General features: G+C 46.5%; 1 protein-coding gene across 1 annotated transcript in view; it reads left to right on the top strand.

Annotated features, from left to right (window-relative positions):
• The window catches only part of LOC143284593 (short-chain dehydrogenase/reductase family 42E member 1-like), a 459,710-nt gene that overhangs the window by 308,986 nt on the left and 123,224 nt on the right, over positions 1-27,500 (top strand). The window lies entirely within an intron of this gene.

Below are 27,500 nucleotides of genomic sequence, written 5' to 3'. Positions count from 1 at the left end.
CCTTTGAAGAAGGCAGCTATGAAGGGCGTGTTTGTATTTGTAATCGATTAGTGGTTGTCGCACACGTTGGCACTTGATGTATGCATTGGAGGAAAGAAGGGAGTAACCTCAGACCTTTATGTCCAGTTAAGATACTAGCAGTATCATCAATGCACGTGTGTAATAATGATATTATATTACCGCAAACATTTGTGCACAGATACACCATGTCGATTAGAAGCACTGGCACATCATCACAATAAGTACAGCAAGAAAATCTCCATTCATTTGACCTCAGACAGATACTTGGCCTGCGTCAGTGTAATATGAGTATATCCACCCTGAGTTAAAGAAACAACAACAACAACAAAAACTGTATTTATTTAAAATATATATATTTCCCAAAATATAGTTCTTTCCTTGTGACCCTTGTTCGCTTGGCAGTAGCATAAAGACAAGTTCTATTCAAATCTATTCTATTCTATGCTACTGCTTACACTGATGCTACTTTTCTGCTCTTGCTATTGCCATTTCTTCTTCTTACTTTCTTTCTTTCTCTCTTTCTTTGTTTCTTTCTTGCTTCTCATTCAGAATTTTCATAGCCGTTTAAGACCCTATCAACCCCCGGCCCCTCTCTGTCTCTGTTTCTTATTCTATGTCCCTATCTCTGTCTCTGTGTCTGTCTGTCTGTCTGTCTGTCCCCCTCCCTCCCTGCATTGCACTTGTGACTGATGTGAGAGTAAAAACATCACCGCCCCCTTCTACATCTTCCGTGCCTTTTTTTTTTTTTTAATTTAATTTCCCCCATCCCACCTCTGTCTCTGTCTCTGTCTCTGTGCGTGTCTGTCTCTTTCTCTGCCCCGTTTGTCTGATATTCTGTCTGTCTCTCTCTGTTTCTGTCTCTCTCCCACTCTCTCTCTGTGTTTCTGTCTCCCCCACCCCCTCTGTCTGTCTCTCCTCCCCTCTCTCTGTGTCTCCGCCCTCTCTCTCCCCCTTTCTCTTTCCCTCCCTCTCTCTCCTCCCTCTCTCTCTCTCTCTCCCCCTTTCTCTCTCCCTCCCCACTCTCTCTCCTCCCTCTCTCCCTCTCTCTCTCCACCACTCTCTCTCCCTATCTCTCTCCCTCTCTCTCTCTCCCTCTCTCTCCCTCTCTCTCTCTTTCCCTCTCTCTCTCTCTCTCTCTGCTCTCCACTCATGACTGATGTAGGCGTGAAAAGATCGCTTTCTCCTTCCCCCGTGTTTCTTCCAACCCCCCCATTCTCCCTTTCTCTTCTTCTTTTTTCACAGCCCCTTCTCTCCCATCCCCCATACCCCTCCTCTCCCATCCCTTTTTATGTATTTCCGGAGTTTAAACTCCAGTGTCGACTTAAAATGGGTTTCTTGGGTTTCAAGTTCTTGATGCATCGACTCCATGGCCCATACTCCCTCAGGTCATCAGTGCGCCTTGGAGGCTGAGTTGTTTACCTAGTCTCTGCTCTCGGAATCTCTCTGTCTCTGAAAGTTTATCTTCCTTCTGTCTGTCTCTCTGTCTCTCTCTGTCTGTCTGTCTGTCTGTGGGGATGTATGTGTATGTCTGAGGGGGATATAGGGGTGCATTTATGCGTGCCTCTATGTGTGTGTGTGTGTGTGTTTGTCCTTCGCTGTCTGCCTGTCTGTCTGTCTGTCTGTCTGACTGTCTTTGTCTCTCTCCCTATGTCTCTCTCTGTCTTTTTCTGTGTCTCTATCTCCCTCTTTGTCTTTGTTTCCCTATCTCTCCATCTCTGTCTCTCCTTGTTCCTTTCTCTGTGTGTCTCTCTGTCTCTCCATTTTTCTTCATTCCCTCTGTCTGTGTCTCTTTCTGTCTGTCTCTCCTCTCTCTCTCTCTCTCTCTCTCTCTCTCTCTCTCTCTCTCTCTCCCTCTCCCTCCTTCCTTTAAACTGTCATCCACTAGACAACGTGACTTTCGTTATGTATTATGTTTCCTTTTTTTTCTCTTTTTTTTTCTTTACATATAAAGTATTCAAATTCAAATATAACCTCTTAGTATGTCATGAACTATTGTTTATCATTTCTAGTACTAATTTGTTGAAATGTAATTTTGTTTTTGAATATTTTGTAATGGTATTTGTTCACTTACCCATGCTATAGCCTGATGAATAAACACATTCGCATTCTCTCTCTCTCTCTCTCTCTCTCTCTCTCTCTCTCTCTCTCTCTTTCTGTGTGTGTGTGTGTGTGTGTGTGTGTTTAACTGTTTGTATATACCATAATTCATTCTCTCTCTCTCTCTCTCTCTCTCTCTCTCTCTCTCTCTCTCTCTCTCCCTCTATTTCACTGTTTATACATCTCTGTCCCCCTCTGTCTCTCTGCCTCTGCCTCTGTCTCTCTAACAAAGTTTTCCCTTTTTTTCAACCCTTTTACACCCCTTTCTTTCTTTCCGTCACTGGCTTTCCATCCTCTTAATCTAATTATCTCGAGGAGCCCTTACATCGCGAAATCATCTTCATTCAAATACGTTGCTTTTACCTCAACCATCTAGATAGGCTTATATATTCAAGGCAGAATTGAAATTCTAACAGTATCGACTGTAGTCTCCAGGAAGCAAATAACGAAACCCAGTGTGTGCCATAGTCCCCAGCAGGAAGCAAAGCAAGGAAAGCCAGTCAGCGCCGCTTTCCTTTCAGGCGGAGGGAGGGAGGGAGGAGCTGGCAATTACCTGGCGGCAGTGGTTCCAGGCAATCTCGGCAGGCACCAGGCACTAGGACCCACCAGTGAGGGACAGACAGACAGACAGACAGACGGATGACAATAGGACACGTAAGGCGATGCCGCTTTTCAGTTAGACTTCCCCAATCTTGGTCAAGTTCCTTCCATTCAGCTTGTCTGCCATCCCATTTGAAATAGGAATCAGATTCGTGTGTGTGTGTGTGTGTGTGTGTGTGGTGTGTGGTGTGTGTGTGTGTGTGTGTGTGTGTGTGTGTGTGTGTGTGTGTTGTGGTGTGTGTGTGTGTGTGTGTGTGTGTGTGTTAACACTTAGCTGGAAACCCTGGAAGGCCTGTGTGAGGGAAGTGAATCGTCTGGTACCAAGTTTACTGAGGGTGGCCCATTTCCCTAGAGAAGAAGGGCGTGATTGTCTTTTCGTTCCTTTTTTTTTTATTTCGTCTTCTTTTTTTGTTCTTAAGTGTGTGTGTGTGTGTGTGTGTGTGTGTGTGTGTGTGTGTGTGTGTGTGTGTGTGTGTGTGTGTGCGTGCGTGCGTGCGTGCGTGCGTGCGTGCGTGCGTGTGTGTGTAAGAGAGAGAGAGAGGGAGAGAGAGACAGAGAGAGAGGGGGGGGGTAGTATCGTCGGCCGGTTCTCATGAGAGGGGTGGTGTTTCCTGGTCCCGTCCTGTGAGGTGTGAGGAATTTGTAGACGTGTGTTGAGTGTCTGGGTTCCCTTTTTCTTGTCTTGTGTTGTCCTGACCGCTCCGCAAAGATAGGATGTAAGGCGTGAGAGAAATGTGTGGAGAATATATTTGTCACGTGCTGGTCTGTTCGTCTGGGCTGGAGGTAATGTTGGAAGCGAAGGGAGAATATTACAAAAAAAGTAATAAAAAAACAACAACAGAATATATCGATTGTCTGATGGTTCGGTTCTGGTAACAGAATACAGAGTGTGTCTATGGTCTGTTGGTCCATTTCTCTCAAGTACAGGGTGTGATAGGAGAGTATAAGGAGAGTGCCCACTGTGTATCTCTTCCTGTGAACCATAGGGTGTAATGGGGGTGAACTGAAAAGGTGCCGGTAAACATTTATGTGGGCTTTGGCGTTTGTATGTAGAGACTCTTTATCTGCTGATACATATCTGAACAGACTGTTATCTGTATTGTGAAGTCAGTTGTCGTCTTTCTTATGGCCCACAATCTCCTACTTTTCTGAGGCATTACTGTGCTTCTGCTCATTCTGAGTCTTCTCCACACACGGCTGCAACACCTAGGTTCCTCTGCCGCGGTCACAACACCGGAAATCCACAGAGACGTGGCGATGTGAGGTCGCCAGAAGGCCACACACATGCAAAAGACTCCGCACTGATGCTGAGTCACTCCGGTAGTGTTCAGTACAGCCTGTTTTGAATTCGACATGATACAAGTCACCACCTACTAATAACCCCGCCCACCTTGGTGACGGTAACCTCAACGTATTATCTGCAAACCGATCTGGGCTGCTGGGCCAGGGAATTAATACACCACACCCACCACCAAGATGAAAACAACAAAGAAATTCAAAGACAGACGTTGGGGAAAATAATAACTCAGTGCATTATCAGTATCCATTATTTCCTGGCTGTATCTCTCCATACAGGAAGACCTGTACGAGCGTGAGTTTGCCCGCGCGGTATTTTACACCCAATAAATATATTTTTTCCTGTTCGTTTTGAGTTTATGGCGACGGTTGGTGGCCTTGTTGCTTTTTTTACGGCCTTCTCAGCAGAGCAGGATCTGATTCTGCTGGACTCCCCCCCCCCCCCCCCCCCCCCCCCCCCACACACACACACCCTGCGGAGTGCAGTTTACGGCACTTCACACCAAACTGCCGTGTGTGTCAGAGCAGCAGTCTTTCTTCAGCTCCGTCTCCTTCCCTTCCAGACACTGGGTGTTGCTGTCTGCAGCACTGTTTGTCTTTTGTTGTGCTGCTTTCTTTCCACACGACCTGGTTCCGTTTGGCTGTCTTGTCCTGTGGACCTGGTGGTACCATCCTGCAACATTCTGTTGTGACTGTACGTCAGTGGAACGTCAGATTGATCCTAAAGTTTGTCCATGGGAAGTTCTTCTTTGACGATGATGCTGATGTTGATAGATACGATTTTTCGTCGTGGTAGTTGTGGTGATGGTGGTGGTGCTTATAATGATTGTATTTGTATTTCTTTTTATCACAACAGATTTCTCTGTGTGAAATTTGGGCTGCTGTCCGCAGGGAGATGATGATATATCAACAATAAGTACGACGGCTACGACGATCATGATGACGATGACGACAACAACAATGATGATGATGGTGATGGTGGTGATGGTGATGATGATGATATAACAACACAAAACGTGCAACCTCAGCATGTACAATTTCCGACACGATTTTTTGAGAATAGGGAACGAAGTCAGAAGAGGAACGCTACATGTGTACGCACAAAAAAAAAAAACACAGACAAGAATCATGGTTTGATATAGGTTACTACTATATACATACAATTATTACTTAGTTTTACATCGTCAACTTGTGTCGATTTTGCACGAAGGACAGAAGCCCGTTGGCCTTGGTTCTTCATCAGGACAACAAATTATTGATATCAGCTCGCCAACAACCTCATTATCGCTTCACGCATACTTCACAGCTAAAAAAAGCGCGTGAAAAATTGATGAGAGTGTGATGAACGCTTAGACGGTGACTGATGCGCTGCATTTATTATTTATAACTGAGAAGAATGCGTCTTGGGGAAGACCCGAAAAAAAGTCCAAAATATTTAATGCGTGTGTGTGTGTGTGTGTGTGTGTGTCTGTCTGTCTGTCTGTCTGTCTGTCTGTCTGTGTCTGTGTGTGGCTGAGTGTGGCTGTGTGCGTGCGTGTGTGTATGTGTGTGTGTATGCAAGAGAGAGAGAGAAATAGGGAGAAGGAGAGAGAGTGTATGTGCATGTGTCAGCGAGAGACAGGTAGACAGAGACAGAGACACAGAGAGAGACGGAGAGCGTGTGTGGATGTGTACAAGTGAGACAGAGAGAGGGAGGTAGTGACTGAATGGTGCGAGCGCATGTGTGCGTGCATGTGTTTGTGTTTCTGAGCTTATATGCGTGTGTGCGAGAGAGCGCGCGTGTGTGTGCATGTGTATGTGTGTGTGTGTGTGTGTATGTATGTGTGTGTGTGTGTCTGCCTGTCTGTCTCTGTATGTGTCTGTGTGTCTGTATGTGTCTGGGTGCATATTTGTGAGCTTTTCATCCCAGTGATGACACGTGTTCGTGTCAACATATCGCGAAAGTCAATTTCCTCTAACGTGTCAATAATTGCGAGGTTATAATCCTTGAACTCATCAAATCGCACTTCATAAATGAGTCAGAATGTTGGCTCTTCAGAATAATAGGAACAATTATAAACTCTTCGAAACAATCAACTTTATTTGACAGATGAATGACAGACGTATTAAAAGCTTTGACGAAGATAGAAATGATCAAATAAGCACCATCAGAGATAAAGAGGAACTGTTCAAAATCAGTGTTCGTGTTGTATCCAGAATAATAACAAGAAAAAAATAGTAATGATAGCACAGGGAGAATGAAATGCTGGAATACAGATTCAATTACCAACATTAGAAAAACAGCGCGCGGAAAATTCAGGAAATTAGCTCTTGTCAATTTAAAGAAACTGACAAAAGAGAGATGTTTCCGATCCTGCTTTCTTCGCTAGGGGGGTGGGTGGGGGAGAGGTGGGGGGGGGGGGTGAGGGATGAGGGATGACTGAATGCGTTGCTATTTCAAATCTACAAAGGACGTGGGTTTGAAAATTCTGAAAATCAAATCAATTGAAGTGTGAATAGAAAGACGCAAACTCATTAATGAGAGAGAGAGGGAAGGAGCTCTCTCTCTAGAGAGGGGTGGGGAGGAGAGAGAGAGAGGGAAGGAGCTCTCTCTCTAGAGAGGGGTGGGGAGGAGAGAGGGAGGGAGCTCTCTAGAGAGAGGTGGGGAGGAGAGAGAGAGGGAGGGAGCTCTCTCTCTAGAGAGAGGTGGGGAGGAGAGAGAGAGGGGGGAGAGACATGATACAAAACGAACAGAAAATGGCGAGAATGAAAGACAAGGCGCCGGTGGGGGAGGAGGGAGGGGGGGGGGGAATGCGTGTGGGAAGAAAGAAAGAGAGGGAGAAGCTATGCTGGAGGAGGAAGAAAATTAATGCAGACTTTGTAAACTCTACAAACATGGATGAATAGAGGTCTAGCCTCTTTAATGAAAAGGGAAAATGAGAGAGACAGAGAGGGGCAGATACAGGGAGAGACAGAGGTTGAGAGAGAGAAACAAATACTGGCAGTGAAAACAATTAACACCAAGCTCGACTAGTTGGTCGCCTTGCTAGACGGATATCTGATCGAATCTCAGTAAGAACGATCAGCAATCTCAACCACTGACTGACTTCCCACTGGGGGCTTTCTGTCCGCTCTGTTGTTCCTCCCGGCACTTCCTTCCCTTCCCCTCAGCCTTCCCGCAGTTCGATATCGGCATTTCAGGCACAGAGAGAGAGAGAGAGAGAGAGAGAGAGAGTCGGAGGTGTGGTTTTTATCAATCTGCCCCGTTCCTTCCCCTCTCTCCCCCTTCCCTCCCCTTCCTCCCAGTGTGGAAACAACAGAAGGTGGGTTGTTGACCAAACGAGACCCGGCGTGCACTTGGGCACGGAGATCCGGAATGAGTGGAGAAGAGAAAGCAGGACATTGATCCTCCATTGCGGTATGAATCGTTGACTGGTAAAGATTTTTGTCTTCCTCCTGCTGGGGTCAAAGTCAATACACACACACACACCTGCTGGGGGTCCGTGGCGGTGACAGTCGGTAGAAGATGACGACCCAGAGATCCTCAGGAGATTCTCTGCAGCTTCCAGCTTCAGATTCCGGCCAGGGAGTGTGGTTCTTTCTATATTCCTCCCTTCTCTGTCTGTCTGTCTGTCTGTCTGTCTGTCTCTGTCTGTCTGTCTCTCTCTCTCTCTCTTGAGGTATCTTGATGGCAGCTTCATTCACACACTTTCGACAAAGGTTTGTTTTCAATATCCAGGGATTGAAATCAATAAAATTGCGTTGACACGAATCTAATTACTTCAAATTGACTTCACATTAACTGCATTAGTGCGGTCATTGCATTCTCGTTTGTTTCATTAACTCACTTCTCTAAAATTTATGATGCTTCATTTAATTAATCATTCTGTTTGTATTTTCGATTTTTGTTGAGGCGATAATCAGTTTATCATCAGCAACAATGGCAGCAACAGTAATACTGACAACAATAGTAATCGTGGTAGCAATCTTAGTGATAAAAACAAAAACAACCGTCGATCCATTTCTATGCATAACAGCTTCTGTTGAGCCTTCGCTTGCTGATTTTGTTGGACATTTCCATTTCCAACAGTGAATGGTCAATACGTACTTTTGTTATTCTTGGCAAAATGAAGCATAAATTGCTGGTGTCATTCTTCATTCTGCGGCAGAAAATTGATTACAATTTCAATTTCAAATTGCTGACACCTTTTGAGAGAGAGAGAGAGAGAGAGAGAGAGAGAGAGAGAGAGAGAGAGAGAGGCTTTATTTTACATGAGAAGAACAATGGAATGGGGACAAAGAGTCTACTGGACACCAGTCTCCCATCTTTCAGCGTATTGATTTCATTTCGTATAAACTTCATGTCTTCTCAGCTTTTTGCTCAACCTCAGGCATAAGTCACTTATGATAGACACCCAGGCCGAATGGACACAACTTGAATCCATTGACTATTTGGGGTCCTCATCAGACGTATCGCAGCGGTGGATGCATATGGGGCACTCGGAATGAGTAGCATGGGGGAAGAAATGCCACCGAAATGATGCAGATGATGAGGCCAAAAAAAAAAAAAAAAAAAAAGAAACAGTGAGGGCCAAACGCCAGAATCAGCACTTGGAAACACAGTTATTTAAGACTAAGGAGCGACTGAAAGAACAAGAGAACGAGAACGGAAAGGTGGCAAGATACAAAATCAAGGACAAGAAGAAAAACGGAACTGACACCACACGAATAATCGAGAAAAGAAAGCAAGAAGGAAGGAAGAAAGAAAGAAGGAAAGAAGCAAAGAAAGAAAGAAGGAAAGACAAGAACTAGACGAAGAAAGAACGATCAAGACAAATGAGAACAGGAAGGCAAGGAATACCACATGAACAGAAGTTAAAAAAACAAAAAAAACCAAAAAACCACACGTTCAATAGCGGCAAATAGGAACCACACACAAAAAAGATTCCAGTCCGATCCCAAATCAAGGCGCCTTTCATTCCTGCATTTGGAGCGGAAGAACAAAGAAAACACAAACAAACGAAGACAGATGCAAAGGAATAACACCCGGAAAAGGCTTCGTACACGTTTCTCAACCAGTTCCATCGTAGTGTTTTGCTGTTGGCATTCTCTTCCCAGCAGTCTCTGAAACTTGCAACAACGTGGGTTTTGAAGTTGGGACGATGGAGGCGTGGCAGGAGGGCAGGATGGATGGATCATTTCCTTTCGGTCTCAGTCAGATGCAACACTGTGTAAAATTTTAATCTGTCGCGTGACGCCAGCAGTCGACTGGCTGGTGTCTCTTTCATCACGCAACCCATAATGGGCGGTAAAGTTTGTTACTTCAGTACTTTAATCCATCTGCACTGGCGAATGGCCCAGTTAGAACGATCTGAGACGAGGGTGCATGAAGATTGGAAAGAGTGGGAGATACGGATACGGATACGGATGTGGTTACTTTATTCAATAATTTGTGAAAGGATGTAAACATTGTCATGGTTATTTAACCAAAAAAAAGCAAACAAACAAAAACAACAACAACAACAAAAAAAACAAAAAACAATATCAACAAAACCCACAAAAAATGCATGGTCATGCCATCAATAAAGCTTACTTCAGTGTTGAGTTGATCGCAGTCTGAATGTGTTGTCCAAATAGATTGACAAAACTGCGCACACTTTGTTCATGCTTGGATGCATTTGTAGCGCTAGTCTAAGCTCGAAACGAAATCTTATTTAATTAGGGTAATGAGATAAGCAAATATGTATACTTTTCTCCACCCAACCCTGGGCTATAATGATGGTGGTGATATGGATACTTATATAATGCCTATTCTCTATTCTCGGTCAGAGACCCAGCTCTAAACGCTTTACAAACACGGAGTCATTTGAACAACAGGCTGCCTACCAGGGTAGGAGCCGACATAAGAGCTACCTTTGAGCGCTCATCATTCGTTTTCTGTGTCGTTAAGTCAGGTTTCAATCACAAACACACACGCACGCACTCACACAGACATTTAACCTTTTTTTCTTTTAATTTTACTCTGTTTTCGGGGGTATGCATACTAGATATACACTTGTGCTTGTGTTGTTTTTTTCCCATAACCCACCGAACACTGACATGGAATACATAATCTTAATGTGCGTATTTGATCACCTGCATTCATTTACACATGACGGGGGCTCAGGCACAGTTCTGCATATACTTAATATTGATCTGGGAGACGGGAAAATCTCCGCCAGGTGCTCCGAAACCGGGAATCGAACTCAGGAAACTCGGACAAGAATTGAGCGCTCTAACCATTCGGCCACTGCACCTGTCATAATTGGGGGATGGAGGGGGGCTTAGGGGGGGGGGAGAAAAGACAGAGACAGAGGAGGAGGAGAGAGAGAGGAGAGAGAGAGAGAGAGAGAGAGAGAGAGCGACACCGGAAACGAGCAGGAGGAAAGACTGAAGAGCAAACTGAAGGGACATAATTATGAGTGCCCCATTTCCGCCATTTAAGGATCCAGGACCAAAGCGTCGCTTGATTCATTGTCCCCAAGACCCATCTTATGTGAGCGAGAGGAGAGGACGAGATCAGTGAAAGGGGGACTGGAACAGACACACACAAAGTCAAAATCATTCTCATGCCACGTCTTTGGCCCATAACATGATGAGTTTATGTACACAGCAACGGGATGTTTTACAGTTGTGTATCTTAATCTGTACAGTCAGTGTTCTGTTAACAAAACTAGACAGCTTTATTAAAAACAGATTCATTAGTACAAGACATACGTAAGCACAATCTAAATATAGACAGATGGATTTCGACAATATTCTGGTTGAAAGAAGTCCCTTCTTATTTCATTATACTATAAACATAATGAGCAAAAAGTGAAAAGGATTGGAACATACAGACGTACAGAGAGGCAGAGACTCGAAGTCTCATCAATATGGTTTATTCATGAAAACGCCAAGGCCCGTTATGAAGGCGTATGTAAACATAATATAAAGGAAACACCATATTAGAATATTTGTGAAAATATAATATCATCATACACAGAAATGTATACAACCATTCTCTACGAAACACAACGCAAAGCAGTCAATGTTCTCAGAGAGAGGGGTGCGGCACCGGAAACGAGCAGGGGGAAAGACTGAAGAGCAAACCGAAGGGACATAATTATGAGCGCCCCATTTCCAGAATGGTTAAGACGCTCAGCTGCCAATATGCAGAGTCCGTGAGGGTGTGGGTTCGAATCCTGCTCTCGCCCTTTCTCCCAAGTTTGGCTGGAAAATCAAACTGAGCGTCCAGTCTTTCGGGTGAGACGATAAGCCGAGGTCCATTGTGCAGCACGCACTTAGCGCACTGGAAAAGAACCCATGGTAACGAGTGTGTTGTCCTCTGGCAAAATGATGTGAAAAGAAATCCACTCTGATAGGTACACAAATAAAATTATATAATCATGCACTCAAGGCCTGAGAGAGAGGGAGAGAGAGGTGATGGGGTTGGGGGGGGGGGGGGGGATAAGTAACTTGCTGCGATGGTTTCAGTGTCGGAATGGGATTCACTACGCGACTCAAAGGGTGACGACAAAGTTAGTTCCTTATCTCACAGTACTACTCGACCCATTTCCAACTATCGACATCTTGTGTGTGTGTGTGTGTGTGTGTGTGTGTGTGTGTGTGTGTGTGTGTGTGTTTGGTTGTACGTGAGCGTGTGTGTGCGTGCGTGCGTGCGTGTGTATGTGTGTGTGTGTATGATATGTGTGTGACAATAACGGCGATGATAAAAACTGGATGAGACGCCGGCAGATCGAAACAGACAGATAAAGAAATAAATAACCAAAAGTAAAATTCGGTTCAGTAACCGAGATGAAAGAAAGGCGGGCAGGGTGTTGATGGCGGGTGTTTATCGCTATGCCTTGGAGAATCTCCCCCCCCCCCATTCCCCCCCCCCCCACACACACACACACCCTTCATTCCTGACACCCCCACCCCACCCCCAGGACGCCCCCTCCAGCCCCCATCCGCTCCGCCTCACCCCCACCCCCAAACATGCAGCTCGTCTGTGCACGCGTTTTCCACGTGATTGGGGCGGGGAGTTAGTACCCGTCCCTGGAGTAGGGTAAGGTTCCCTCTCACGGCTCTGCCTGCCTGGCTGCCTGCCCTCTGAGCGGCTGACATGGCCATGTTTCCTCTCCACCTCAGGCTGCTGGGTCATCGCTTTTTTTTGCTTTTTTTTCTTGCTTTTTTTCGTGTTTTTTTTCTGGGTAGATGTCTGAGCCTGAAAGGTCACTTTGAACAGCGCTTGGTGATTTTTTTTTTTTTTTTTTTTTTTACTTGGCCAGTGAATGGTTGCATGGTTTCGTGTGGTGGTGTTGGTGTTGGTGGTATTCCTGACATTGTTTATAATGTATCCGGGTTTTTAGGGAGGCTGGGGGGTGTTTTTGTTTAGTGTGTGTGTGTGTTGGGAAAGGGGTTGTAATGGGGTGTAATGGTGTGTGTGTGTGTGTGTGTGATTGTTAATTTACTCGTACATATATGAGCGCGTACGTTCGTGCGTGCGTGTGTGTGGGGGGGGGGGGGTCATGGGGGAGGGGGGCGGGTATATGAGCATCCGCCTGTATGTTATTAAGAACCAAGTGCAGCAGCAGTAGTACTTGCGTCATTGTCTCCCACCGCCTGCTCCGTTCTCCTCATTTAATGTTCATTTTAGTTCCACCTTGCTTTTTTCCCCCACCCTTAACCTTTCCCTCCCCTTTACCCCGACAGACATTCCTCGCTAGAGATGAAAGGGCCGGAGGGTTCTTTGATCCCTGGCCAATACGGAAGTCGTGCAGGGCGTCGTTTTCGTATAAAACAAAATCACTTTCCTAGGGAAGCAGACTCCTAAGCAGGGTTCGATACCCACCCACCCTCCGCCCACACACACACACACACACCCCTCCCCTGCAGGACTTTGTGGGTCTCATAAACACTGATTTGGCCCGCCATAACCGCGGCCTCGGGGCCAGGGTGACTGCGAAATCATTAGTAACCTGCGCGCCGGCCACAATGCCACCTGAGGACCTGGGGGAGCCCATTAGGCAGGCGGGGTACGGATCGATGGGGGCAGCTCTGACCACGGGCCTCCGTGCTGGATAGTTTTCATCCATTTTCACGATTATTTTCCAATCGGGTGGTGGTGGCGGCGGTGGGTGTGGGGGGGTTGGGCGGGGTGGTGGTGGTGAGGTGGTGGTGGTGGTTGTGGCGTGGCGAGTCGGGCGGGCCTGGCTGGCTCTTTGCCGTCTTCCGCTGGTCTGGTGGTCCTTGGCTTTGCCGGGGAGTGGAAATAAATGTTTGGGAGCTCCCTCCCGGCCCCGCGACAGCGCTGTGCTGCTGCTGGCCTGGAGATTTATCGGGCCTGCAAGTGTGAATTATAGATTGGCGGCTGAGTGGGGTCTAATGACTTTCCACTCGACGTGCTTTCCCTGTCGCTGTGGCCGGGGCCCCCTTCCTGTGGAGAAGAGCTCTGTCCGGAGAGGCATAAATCACCACCCTGCCTCCACTGGCTGGCCAGCTAGCCACGCAGACAAGCAGCGCGGTGCGTTGGTTGATGGGCAGAAGAGAAAGTTGGGGAGTAGAGTGGGGCTGGAAGAGGAGGTTGCTGCTGTTGCTGTTGTTGCTGCTGCTGTTGCTACTGCTGATTTTGTTGTTGTTGCTGCTACTGCTGCTGCTGCTGTTGTTGCTGCTGTTGCTACTGTTGTTGATGCTGCTGTTGCTGCTGCTACTGTTGTTGCTGTTGTTGTTGTTGCTGCTGCTACTGTTGTTGCTGCTACTGCTGCCATTGTTGTTGCTGCTGCTGTTGCTACTGTTGTTGCTGCTGCTGTTGCTGCTGCTGTTGTTGCTGCTGCTGTTGCTGCTGCTGTTGCTGCTGCTGTTGTTGCTGCTGCTGTTGCTGGTGCTACTGTTGTTGCTGCTGCTGTTGTTGCTGGTGCTACTGTTGTTGCTGCTGCTGTTGTTGCTGCTGCTTTCTTCTGGATCACGGGTGTGGAGGTGAATGAGGTGTAAACTGCTATCCTTGCTACTGTTGCTGCTCTTGCTTCTGCCATTGTTGTTGCAATGGCTGCTACGGTTGCTGCTGTCGTTCTTGTCGTTGCTGATGATGCTGTTGCTTCTTTTATTGCTTGTTTCTGCTGCTGCTTTTCTCAGCATGAGTCATCCATGGAGTTGATGATTTTTTTTTTTCTTCTCGTTTTTCTTCTTCCGGGAAATGGCTCTGGACATAGCGAACCACAGAATCGCCGGGTATGGTGACTGTGTGGTTTTGCTTACCGTCGCGTTGTCCTGTAATTGTCATTATCCATTTTTCTTCCTCGCGTAGCGGGATTCCATTTCAGTGGAATGAACCGGTGGAAGCGTGTCTGAGGATGAGGGGTGGTGTGTGTGGGGGGGGGGGGGGTCGGAGGGGAGAGGAGGGGGAGGGAGTGATCGTAAAGCCATGATGTTATTTTCTTGCCCCTCTCCCCCTCCCCTCTTTCACCGCCCACCACCCCCTCTTCCTGTTCTCCATTCTTGTTACCTTGAAAACAACGTAAGATTGATTCCTGGGTTGCTGGCACATTGTGACCGATATTATACAGGGGCTCCTAGCGTCGACAGATCTCGTGGTTGATATATTTATACTATTAATCCAACCTCTTAGGCCAAAGGTCAGGCTGGAGGTCGACGAATAATGTGTATTACAGTGACGGTGGCTGGGTCACGATGACGGATGAAGATCGGAGGTCAAGGTCTTGGGTCCTGTTTCAGGTCACATCACTCCGAATAGGGAAGTAAAAGGTCAGTTGGCCATATTATTAGGGTCGCAGTGACCAGTCACCTTGACACATTTACTGCAATCCCGACCTTTGATAGTAATGAAACTACTTCTGCTTCTACTATTACTCCTTTTATTTATTTATTTATTTTTCTTTTGTTTTTGTTTTTTTCTCAAGGCCTGACTAAGCGCGTTGGGTTACGCTGCTGTTCAGGCATCTGCTTGGCAGATGTGGTGTAGCGTATATGAATTTGACCGAACGCAGTGACCCCTCCTTGAGCTACTGATACTGATACCATTACTCCTCCTCCTCCTCCTCCTCCTCCTACTACTACTACTACTACTACTACTACTTAATACTACCACCCAGCTCCAACCATTAATTATGACAATGCTACTACTACTGCTACTACTACTACTAATTTTTTTTTATATAGCGCTTAGGTGTAGTATAGTTTCGAGCCCTGTTCAGTTAACATGTTTCGCTTTGGCCCAGATTGCATGATATTATCATGACTTCTGATATAGATCCCTGTGAACTGAGATCCGTCACCGTGGAATCTGTCGATCAGGGAATCAGTCGACGCTTGGACTTATCAACATATAACCGTAGGAGGGGGCGTGAATAATCAACAAATTCGTATTGTGTACTTACCGTCCTATATATGTCTAAAAGTGTCTGCAGGTTTTACTATCAAAGTAGATTCTTCAACAGAGTTTTGCCAAGGACAACTCTTTTGTTGCCGTGGGTTCTTCTTTTACGTGTAATAAGTGCATGCTGCACACGTGATCTCGGTTTATTGTATCATCCGAAAGACTAGCACCCAGACCAGACCATCACACATGGTCTTGTGGATGGGGAAGTAAAACTCCCGGTCCGGACTCGAACCCATTTACAACTGCCACTGGGCCACCTGTCCTCTAGTTTGGTTAGCAACTTTCTTATTTCGAACGAACTGATGGCTGTTTTCAATCTTCTCAACGGTCTGCTTGCGTCGCTTTGGCTTATCTTTCTTCCCTTGTTCGCGTAATTCATGGTTTTCCTATGCAAATTGAATTTATCCGTTCTTCGGGTTAGACCAGGACGTCTGTCTTATTCTCATCAGGCTCTGCAGTAATACACAGCTGGGGCTTAGGGGGGTGGGGGGGGGTGGGGAGGAGGTGTGGAGGGTAATCCAGACAAATTAGAAACGTGTGGTGATTAAAGCAGCAAACCAAACAGCTAAAAATTAATAAATAAAAAAATAACAAATAAAAGACAGCAAAACAAAAAAGAAAAAACAAGTGCCGCCAATATTCGTATGTTTACACAACGCATCAAAGTTACAAAAACGACCATGTAAACAGCGTAAGCCCCATCTCTCTGTCTCCGTCTGTCTGTATGTTTGTCTCTATGTTTGTCTGTCTGTTCGTCGGTGTGTGTGTGTGTGTGTGTGTGTGTGTGTGTGTGTGTGTGTGTGTGTGTGTGTGTGTGTCCTTCTCTTCCTCTCCTCCCTGTATATATGTATATGTGTGATGTCCATTTGGACATTATTTAAATATTTAAAAAAAGCCACGCATCTAAGTCTAATTCATACCCAGCACCCACCGACTGGTTTGTTGTACGTCGTTGAAGCCAGGCAAATTAACTTAAGCCATCCTGTAGCCCACTGTGATTTGATTCCGTGTCTGTAATCGCCGCCTACTCGGCCAGAAATCACGGCTTCCAATGAAAAAGGAATCGACCAGCGCTGTAAAAATCAGACACTTGAATTGATTCCGTTCTTAAAGCAGATCAAGAAATTATATCCAGAGGCGAGCTGTAATTCGCAAATCAACTCCATTTGATCGTTTCTGAACAGGAGGGAAGGTGGAGGGTTTTTTGCTTGTTTTTTCAACCTTCGCCGAGTTGCACCCACTTTCCAGCAATTTTCGCTGGCAGATTTTATTGCAAGCTATGGAATTTTACTCTCTTGAAGCAATAACAAGAGGATTATGCAAATGAGGGTTCCTTAATGCCTGTCAATTTGCATTTGAAATGGCCAGGCCTCCCCTGTCGCTCCTAAGTCCCCCGTCCGTCTTGCGGGCATTGCAGCATCCATCCATCCATCCAGCCTTCTCCCCGTCCTTCCCCCTGCAACCGACCGGTGGTGGATGGATGAGGCGCTAGAAGGCAGAGCGGAAGGAGGGAGCATTAAACGCTGGGTTATCGCTAGGACCCAGGACAGCGTTCCTTCTGTGAGGGGAAGGAGGGGCGGGGAGTGTAGAAGGGGCGGGCGGTATTAAACAGAAGCAGTGTAGGTTGAGTCAGCTAGACAGCATCGTCGTCGTGCTCAGTGGGCCGGCAACGTCTTTGATCCCTGACCACTCCCAAAAGCGGAAGGTCAGGCAAACAGTTACTGCCCCTTCGGAAGGTGCTGTTGCTTGTTGCTGTGGACCTCAAGTCTCATCAGGAAAATCGGAGGAGGAGGGGGTGGGGGCGAGGGTGTGACTGGGGGTGGGGGGGGGGAGTAGAGAGGACGAGCACAGGAAGGGACAGGTGGTGATGGTGGTGGTTCAGGAGGAATCAGAGTGTGGCAGGAATTTGAAATGATAAAATCTGAAAGGAGATTACAACTGGTAGAGTGCGACGACTTGACTGTTTTGTTTTCTTGATGATGATGTGTGATGCGTTCTGGCGTGTTAAGTGATTGCTTTGTGATGGCTTTCAGCACTCAGCTCTCGTGTAACATTCTCATACTCCATTTCTTGTCTCAGAAACCAGGGATCGACTCAATGTCTTTAGTTTATTTATTTTTTTGACATGACAACCTGCCACCACCACCCCTATCACCCCCCACACAAAACGCATTGAAAATTAGAAAATAGTAGTTCATCTGTCATGTCCATCAATGTGAGTTTCGAAAAACGTCGCTCGGCGATATCGGCTCCACTACTTAAACTCCCCCTCCACCCTCCCAAGGGAAAGAAGAATACGCGCGCGCGCGCGCGTGTGTGTTGTGTTTGTGTGTGTGTGTGTGTGTGTGTGTGTGTGTGTGTGTGTGTGTGTGTGTGTGTGTTTAATCATAGAATCGCCGTCCTTTGTTACAACAGCTCGTACATCACACAACCCCATTCCATCTTCCACCCATCCCGCTCTCATGTGTCGGCCATAACCACATTCGTTCTTTTTTTTTCAATCTATTTTGTTAAAGGTCAACCATTAATAATTGATACATGGGATAAAACAACGTTGTCCTTCTCCTGGGCGGAATCATAGCAATATTCTGACTGCGTCCAGCGTTAGTAGTGTTGTCGTGACTGTGTTCAGTAATATAGCATTCTTGTCCTGACTGCGTTCTGCACCATAGCGATGTTGTCCTGACTGTGCTCATTAATAATGTTCCCTTGACTACGTTCAGTATAACAGCATTTCCTTAATCACATCTAAATGGAATAATCACTGTTTTCCGATAGAAAAAGGGTCGGGAAATGGAATTCCAAGAGAATACCGTATTTGTAAATAATTTTTAAAAATATGACATGAATACTTTTGGTGATTAACTTCATTTTATTCTGGAGTGTCCATATTTTTTTCTGATATTCGTAAAAGATTGTTGTCTGATAAATATGTTATGTCCAAGGTCTTTTTCTTTTTTGCAAAATATTATATGCGAGTAAACGGGTTCTCTTTAGACTTAGTAAATTCATTCAGACTTGCAATGTTGTATCGGATACTTTCATGCAGAAAAGAAGGAATGTTAATCTTTATTTTACCTTACCTGATGCAAACGTTAAGATAATTCTAATCGTGTTCTTGATTATGGTGTTTTCTTAAATCCTTTATGACCAGGGGTCAAAGGTTAATCAAATCCTGGATGACTAATAATGTTAACTGCGTTCAGCATCATAGAGATTGTTTCGATTTTTCCAATATTCAGTCTCAGAAGACCAAGTCAGCTGTCAACATCTTTACTTAACTGAAGGTGAAACTGATCTCAGAGAGACAGCTCTCCGTGAACAAACGAACATCAGCTTACATTCGCACGCATGACTTTCAACCTGCTTGCTGTCAGGCTGATCACAGTTAACATGCGTCACACACCGTGTCGCTGATTACTTACTGAAGGCTGATTACAGTTAACATACGTCACACACCATGTCGCTGATTACTTACTGAAGTCTGATCACAGTTCCGATACGTCACACACCGTGTCGCTGATTACTTACTGAAGGCTGATCACAGTTCACATACGTCACACACCGTGTCGCTGATTACTTACTGAAGGCTGATCACAGTTAACATACGTCACACACCGTGTCGCTGATTACTTACTGAAGGCTGATCACAGTTCACATACGTCACACACCGTGTCGCTGATTACTTACTGAAGGCTGATCACAGTTAACATACGTCACACACCGTGTCGCTGATTACTTACTGAAGGCTGATCACAGTTAACATACGTCACACACCGTGTCGCTGATTACTTACATAAGGCTGATCACAGTTAGAATACGTCACACACCGTGTTGCTGATTACTTACTGAAGGCTGATCACAGTTAACATACGTCACACACCGTGTCGCTGATTACTTACTGAAGGCTGATCACAGTTAACATACGTCACACACCGTGTCGCTGATTACTTACTGAAGGCTGATCACAGTTAACATACGTCACACACCGTGTCGCCGATTACTTATTGAAGGCTGATCGCAGTTCAAATACGTCACACACCGTGTCGCTGATTGCTTACTGAAGGCTGATCACAGTTCACATACGTCACACACCGTGTCGCTGATTACTTACTGAAGGCTGATCACAGTCAACATAGGTCACACACCGTGTTGCTGATTACTTACATAAGGCTGATCACAGTTAGAATACGTCACACACCGTGTCGCTGATTGCTTACTGAAGGCTGATCACAGTTAACATTCGTCACACACCGTGTCGCTGATTACTTACATAAGGCTGATCACAGTTAGAATACGTCACACACCATGTCGCTGATTACTTACTGAAGGCTGATCACAGTTAACATACGTCACACACCGTGTCGCTGATTACTTACTGAAGGCTGATCACAGTTAACATACGTCACACACCGTGTCGCTGATTACTTACTGAAGGCTGATCACAGTCAACATATGCCACACACCGTGTTGCTGATTACTTACATAAGGCTGATCACAGTTAACATACGTCACACACCGTGTCGCTGATTACTTACTGAAGGCTGATCACAGTTAACATACGTCACACACCGTGTCGCTGATTACTTACTGAAGGCTGATCACAGTTAACATACGTCACACACCGTGTCGCTGATTACTTACTGAAGGCTGAAAACAGTTAACATAGGTCACAGAGCTGCTGTCCTGACCGCGTTCAGCATGATAACAATATTGTTTCTTGGTCTGTTAAGTAACAAATTTAGGTTGTCCTGATTACCATGGCAACGCTGCTTGTCCAAATCAGTTGCAGGACCACAGCAAGGTTGTTCTGACGTGGACCATGACAACAACAACAACAACAACAACGACGACGACAACACACTTTTCTGGTGATGGGGGGGGGGGGGGGAATGTGAGGAGCAGGGGGGTGCAGGGGAATGACCTCGTGTTGGACATGCCTGCTGTCAAGAGGCTGGGGATCAAAGGCTTTGCAGGCTCACCGAGCATTGCAGTCAGTCCGGTCCCGTCCCTCCCTGACTCACCTTGGACGTCTCTCTCTCTCTTCTCTTCAACCAGCCCCCCAACCCATAAAACAGACCCTAGCTCCTGGTGATACCCCGCCCTTTATGTTTTCTTTACTCCTGCTCAACGCTTCCAACAGCCGCTGGATGCGGATGGGACATGCCCCCAAAATGACGGCATTAAAAGCGAGAAAGAGAGAGGGAGAGTGGGGTGTGTGTGGGGTGGGGGGGGGAGAAGGAAGTCAGGGGTCGGGGGGGGGGGGTGAGGGGGTGAGGAGAGAAAGAGGGGGGTGGTTTGGCAGAGATAAGGAGACAGAGACAGAGGGAAAGGTGGGGTGGGGTGGGGGGGGGTAGGATCGGGGACACAGAAAGACAGAGACACAGGAAGAGGTGGTGAAGGGAGAAAGGTCAGATAGAGAGAAGACAGACAGAGAGATAGGGAGAGATGCGTCGGAGACATAGAGAGAAGACAGAGACAGAGAGATGGGGAGAGAAGGGTCAGAGACATAGAGAGGAGACAGAGAGATGGGGAGAGAAGGGTCAGAGACATAGAGAGAAGACAGAGAGATGGGGAGAGAAGGGTCAGAGACATAGAGAGGAGACAGAGAGATGGGGAGAGAAGGGTCAGAGACATAGAGAGTAGGAGACAGAGAGGAGGAGCAGGAGGAAGGGAGAGGAGGGTAGAGGAGGTCACGTCAAATGCAGATACAAAAGCTCCACAAGGGCCTTGTTTACACGTATAGTCCGCTTGTTATTGCTTCGACAGTTTGTAAACAATGCCACACAGTTGATATGACTTTATAAATAAAGTCTTCGATAACTCGCGTCAGGATGTGTTTCGCTGGTTGGGGAGGGGTGGAGAACACGGGGGAAGGGAGGGGGAGTGCGAAGGAGATGGCACTGTGGAAACGCAAAAAAAAAAAAAAAAAAAAAATTAGAAAGATTAGGGAGGGTGTTATCACTTCTTTTTCCGGATATGATTTTTTGATCTGGTCAGGTGTTGATTCAAGCGTACACAATATTTTCTTCTTCTTCTCCTTTCTTTTGTTCTTTGTTTCTTTCTTTCTCTCTTCCTTTAACAGACCTTCCATCGATTCGTCTTTTTTTTCCCCTCTCTCTCTCTGTCCCTCTCTTTCTTTTAACCACCGCTGGCGATTTTGCGCTCGAGCTGACAGCGATTACTGATATTAAACGTGATCATTAGCGATCGAGGAAAGCTTGGGACGATTTGGGGCGGCTGTAAGGATTTACACCAGCGGGCCGGGGGATTGGATATGAGTTAGCTCCTTGACCCGCCCGTGTCGCTGATGCCTCCTCTTCCCTGGGCAAGCGATGTCTTGTGTGGGTTACTCATGCTCCATATACTCTTCATGAAAGGAGCTGATAGGCTCGTCGTCTGCCCAAAATAGAAAATAAACAGAGAAGTGAGAGATATAAAAGGAAAATATTATTACACAAATAAGGGACGTTTGAAAGGGAAAAAAAACTACAGAAAAATAGGGGTGTGATTAGTTCTGTCAGAAGCATAGGTTGCCTGGAAAGTAGGCCAGTGATGAAACGGTCAGGAGATAGGGGGGCGTTAGTGGTGTTCGTGATACGTCATCTTTAACTGCTTCTTCCGTTGGCTTTAAAAAAGAAGAAAAAAAAGATAGTTAGCCATACGTTTTATTAGGATACGAGTAAACGTCCTTATGGGCTACGCATGACTGTTCATAAGCCCATGTTTTTTGTTGTTTTTGGGGGTTTTTTTTTTGTTTTTTATCTGTTGCTTCATGGTGACTGTATTCAATAAATTTGCAGATTGCTTGGTTACTGCAATTCACATTTCTAGCTTTATGGATTAAAACTTCTTTCCCTATGATGACTGTTTATTTATGTAAAAAAAAGCTTTATGGCGATACACCCACTTGCAGCTTGAAGAGTGTGGTGCTTTTTACATTCATGTCACACACATCCACAAAGGTCGTGTTGGAAACGTTTCATCGTGAAATCACACTATTGTTATGTTTGGTTAAAAAATGAATTTAAAAAAAAGAAAAAGAAAAAAGAAACACCAAGCAGTATTATTATCCGACTGTAATCTGAAGTCTTCCTCACACATCCAACTTCTGTTTTCAGTTTCTTCATTTGTCTCATAATCTGCAACGTGAACCTTTGATCAGTGAGCAAGCATTAAAAAAAAACGGCACTATTTTCCACGCTTCCTTGTGTGTTGAAGACACAACTGATGAAAGTGTTTTGTATTTTGAGAGACGGACAGAGTCGGAGAAAAACAGAGTCGGAAAGGAAAGGAAAGGAAAAACAGTGTACTCAGAGTTTGCCACAGGCCAGTTTGAAGGGCATCCATGTACAAAATTTAATGGAGCATCAGAACACATAGATACAACAAGACTCTCCCTCTGTCTGCCTGTCTGTCTGTCTCCGTCTGTCCCTCTCTCTCTGCTCCACTGCCTTTGCCTCTGTCTCTTCTCTCTGTCTCTGTCTGTCTGTCTGCCTCTCTCTCTCTCCCTCCCCCCCCCCCTCTCTCTCTTGCACCATGAATACTATCGCCCCCTCTCTTTTTTATTTGTTTCGCCTCTAGCTTCTTTAATATTGATTTTTTGAGTCAGCCTGATTGTTTTGTTTCGTTTGGGGTTTTGTTTGGTTGCTTTTCCTCTGCTAGTCAGTCTGGAAAGACAAGCTGGTCTCCTCTTTTTCTGCAATGTTCTAGTAGCAGATGGAATACTGCACCATAGTTTCAAAGCACCATTTCCTCGTGGCCTTTTTTCAGCGTATGTGTGGCAGGGAAAGATAGGGTTGATGAGGGGGAAGGCAGGGGGGGGGGGGGGGGGGGGGGGGTATTGTCAGCTGAAATATTTTCGTTTTCACCCTCCTCCACCTCAGCCCGCCCTTCTCACAATCCCTTATACCACCTCGATCACACACACACACACACACACACACACACACACACACACCCCAACCCACACCCACCCACACACACACACACACACACACACACACACACACACACACCTTATTTACCGTTTCCACATGAACAGACGAAATCAAGTCTCGGCAGCCTTTGGGGGGGAAAAAAAGGTTTATCTGTCGCGATTGGATACTGCACGCACCTTTTGTGTGCATTTTTCCCATGGTCCAGACGTGCACTTTTCTCGTGGCCGAGATTAATCCATTTTACGGGGCCCGTTGATGGCAGGCTTAACGGTCATTTGGGGATCTGTTGTGATCCGCAGAAAATATGCCTTGCACTCTGGCTGTTTCCACTATTCCGCCACTACCTTGGATTGAAACGATGAGGTGTGTGTGTGTGTGTGTGTGTGTGTGTGTTAGTTAGTGAGTGCGTGCGTGCGTGTGTGTGTGTGTGTGCGTGAGAGAGAGAGAGAGACAAAGAGGGATAGGGAGAGCACTCAGTAATAGTGAGAGAGAGAGAGGGAGAGAGACAAAGAGGGATAGGGAGAGCACTCAGTAATGGTGAGAGAGAGAGAGAGGGAGAGAGACAAAGAGGGATAGGGAGAGCACTCAGTAATGGTGAGAGAGAGGGAGAGAGACAAAGAGGGATAGGGAGAGCACTCAGTAATGGTGAGAGAGAGGGAGAGAGACAAAGAGGGATAGGGAGAGCACTCAGTAATGATGAGAGAGAGAGAGAGACAAAGAGGGATAGGGAGAGCAGAGTAATGATGAGAGAGAGGGGGAGAGACAACGAGGGATAGGGAGAGCACTCAGTAATGGTGAGAGAGAGAGAGGGAGAGAGACAAAGAGGGATAGGGAGAGCACTCAGTAATGGTGAGAGAGAGGGAGAGAGACAAAGAGGGATAGGGAGAGCACTCAGTAATGGTGAGAGAGAGGGAGAGAGAGGCAAAGAGGGATAGGGAGAGCACTCAGTAATGGTGAGAGAGAGGGAGAGAGACAAAGAGGGATAGGGAGAGCACTCAGTAATGGTGAGAGAGAGGGAGAGAGACAAAGAGGGATAGGGAGAGCACTCAGTAATGGTGAGAGAGAGGGAGAGAGACAAAGAGGGATAGGGAGAGCACTCAGTAATGGTGAGAGAGAGGGAGAGAGACAAAGAGGGATAGGGAGAGCACTCAGTAATGATGAGAGAGAGGGAGAGAGACAAAGAGGGATAGGGAGAGCACTCAGTAATGGTGAGAGAGAGAGAGGGAGAGAGACAAAGAGGGATAGGGAGAGCACTCAGTAATGGTGAGAGAGAGAGAGGGAGAGAGACAAAGAGGGATAGGGAGAGCACTCAGTAATGGTGAGAGAGAGGGAGAGAGACAAAGAGGGATAGGGAGAGCACTCAGTAATGGTGAGAGAGATGGAGAGAGACAAAGAGGGATAGGGAGAGCACTCAGTAATGATGAGAGAGAGGGAGAGAGACAAAGAGGGATAGGGAGAGCACTCAGTAATGGTGAGAGAGAGGGAGAGAAACAAAGAGGGATAGGGAGAGCACTCAGTAATGATGAGAGAGAGGGAGAGAGACAAAGAGGGATAGGGAGAGCACTCAGTAATGGTGAGAGAGAGGGAGAGAGAGACAAAGAGGGATAGGGAGAGCACTCGGTAATGATGAGAGAGAGAGGGAGAGAGACAAAGAGGGATAGGGAGAGCACTCAGTAATGGTGAGAGAGAGAGAGGGAGAGAGACAAAGAGGGATAGGGAGAGCACTCAGTAATGGTGAGAAAGAGAGAGGGAGAGAGACAAAGAGGGATAGGGAGAGCACTCAGTAATGGTGAGAGAGAGAGAGAGAGGGAGAGAGACAAAGAGGGATAGGGAGAGCACTCAGTAATGGTGAGAGAGAGAGGGAGAGAGACAAAGAGGGATAGGGAGAGCACTCAGTAATGGTGAGAGAGAGGTGGAGAGAGACAAAGAGGGATAGGGAGAGCACTCAGTAATGGTGAGAGAGAGGGAGAGAGACAAAGAGGGATAGGGAGAGCACTCAGTAATGGTGAGAGAGAGGGAGAGAGACAAAGAGGGATAGGGAGAGCACTCAGTAATGGTGAGAGAGAGAGAGGGAGAGAGACAAAGAGGGATAGGGAGAGCACTCAGTAATGATGAGAGAGAGGGAGAGAGACAAAGAGGGATAGGGAGAGCACTCAGTAATGATGAGAGAGAGGGAGAGAGACAAAGAGGGATAGGGAGAGCACTCAGTAATGGTGAGAGAGAGGGAGAGAAACAAAGAGGGATAGGGAGAGCACTCAGTAATGATGAGAGAGAGGGAGAGAGACAAAGAGGGATAGGGAGAGCACTCAGTAATGGTGAGAGAGAGGGAGAGAGAGACAAAGAGGGATAGGGAGAGCACTCGGTAATGATGAGAGAGAGAGGGAGAGAGACAAAGAGGGATAGGGAGAGCACTCAGTAATGGTGAGAGAGAGAGAGAGGGAGAGAGACAAAGAGGGATAGGGAGAGCACTCAGTAATGGTGAGAAAGAGAGAGGGAGAGAGACAAAGAGGGATAGGGAGAGCACTCAGTAATGGTGAGAGAGAGAGAGGGAGAGAGACAAAGAGGGATAGGGAGAGCACTCAGTAATGGTGAGAGAGAGAGGGAGAGAGACAAAGAGGGATAGGGAGAGCACTCAGTAATGGTGAGAGAGAGGTGGAGAGAGACAAAGAGGGATAGGGAGAGCACTCAGTAATGGTGAGAGAGAGGGAGAGAGACAAAGAGGGATAGGGAGAGCACTCAGTAATGGTGAGAGAGAGGGAGAGAGACAAAGAGGGATAGGGAGAGCACTCAGTAATGGTGAGAGAGAGAGAGGGAGAGAGACAAAGAGGGATAGGGAGAGCACTCAGTAATGATGAGAGAGAGGGAGAGAGACAAAGAGGGATAGGGAGAGCACTCAGTAATGATGAGAGAGAGGGAGAGAGACAACGAGGGATAGGGAGAGCACTCAGTAATGGTGAGAGAGAGAGGGAGAGAGACAGAGGGATAGAGAGAGCACTCAGTAATGGTGAGAGAGAGAGAGGGAGAGAGACAAAGAGGGATAGGGAGAGCACTCAGTAATGGTGAGAGAGAGGGAGAGAGACAAAGAGGGATAGGGAGAGCACTCAGTAATGATGAGAGAGAGAGAGGGAGAGAGACAAAGAGGGATAGGGAGAGCACTCAGTAATGGTGAGAGAGAGAGGGAGGGAGAGAGACAAAGAGGGATAGGGAGAGCACTCAGTAATGGTGAGAGAGAGGGAGAGAGACAAAGAGGGATAGGGAGAGCACTCAGTAATGGTGAGAGAGAGGGAGAGAGAGACAAAGAGGGATAGGGAGAGCACTCGGTAATGATGAGAGAGAGAGGGAGAGAGACAAAGAGGGATAGGGAGAGCACTCAGTAATGGTGAGAGAGAGAGAGGGAGAGAGACAAAGAGGGATAGGGAGAGCACTCAGTAATGGTGAGAGAGAGAGAGGGAGAGAGACAAAGAGGGATAGGGAGAGCACTCAGTAATGGTGAGAGAGAGAGAGGGAGAAATACAAAGAGGGATAGGGAGAGCACTCAGTAATGGTGAGAGAGAGAGGGAGAGAGACAAAGAGGGATAGGGAGAGCACTCAGTAATGGTGAGAGAGAGCGGGAGAGAGAGACAAAGAGGGATAGGGAGAGCACTCAGTAATGGTGAGAGAGAGAGGGAGAGAGACAAAGAGGGATAGGGAGAGCACTCAGTAATGGTGAGAGAGAGGGAGAGAGACAAAGAGGGATAGGGAGAGCACTCAGTAATGGTGAGAGAGAGAGGGAGAGAGACAAAGAGGGATAGGGAGAGCACTCAGTAATGATGAGAGAGAGAGAGAGAGAGAGAGAGAGAGAGAGAGAGAGAGAGAGACCAAAGCTTCACGGGGGGTACAGTACAGATTCATAAGGATTTTGCTCTTGCTGGTACAGCTTGTTGATGTTGTTCTTGTTCGACTACTACTACTGCTACTGCTACACTTGCTCTTAGTTATCTTCGTCGTCGTCGTCATGATAATTATGGTGACGTTGGTTATTTATTTAATTATTTACTTATTTGTTTATTTTGAGTATTCTTTTTTTTTTCTATTAATAATTTTATCAAAACCACACCCCTACTGCAATGTCTACCAACTTATTGACTAATGTGTGTTTGATTGTGTTG

This window comes from Babylonia areolata, chromosome 1 (genome assembly GCF_041734735.1).
Source record: "Babylonia areolata isolate BAREFJ2019XMU chromosome 1, ASM4173473v1, whole genome shotgun sequence".
Taxonomy (NCBI): Eukaryota; Metazoa; Mollusca; class Gastropoda; order Neogastropoda; family Buccinidae; genus Babylonia; species Babylonia areolata.
This window is presented reverse-complemented; position numbering and strand designations above follow the sequence as displayed.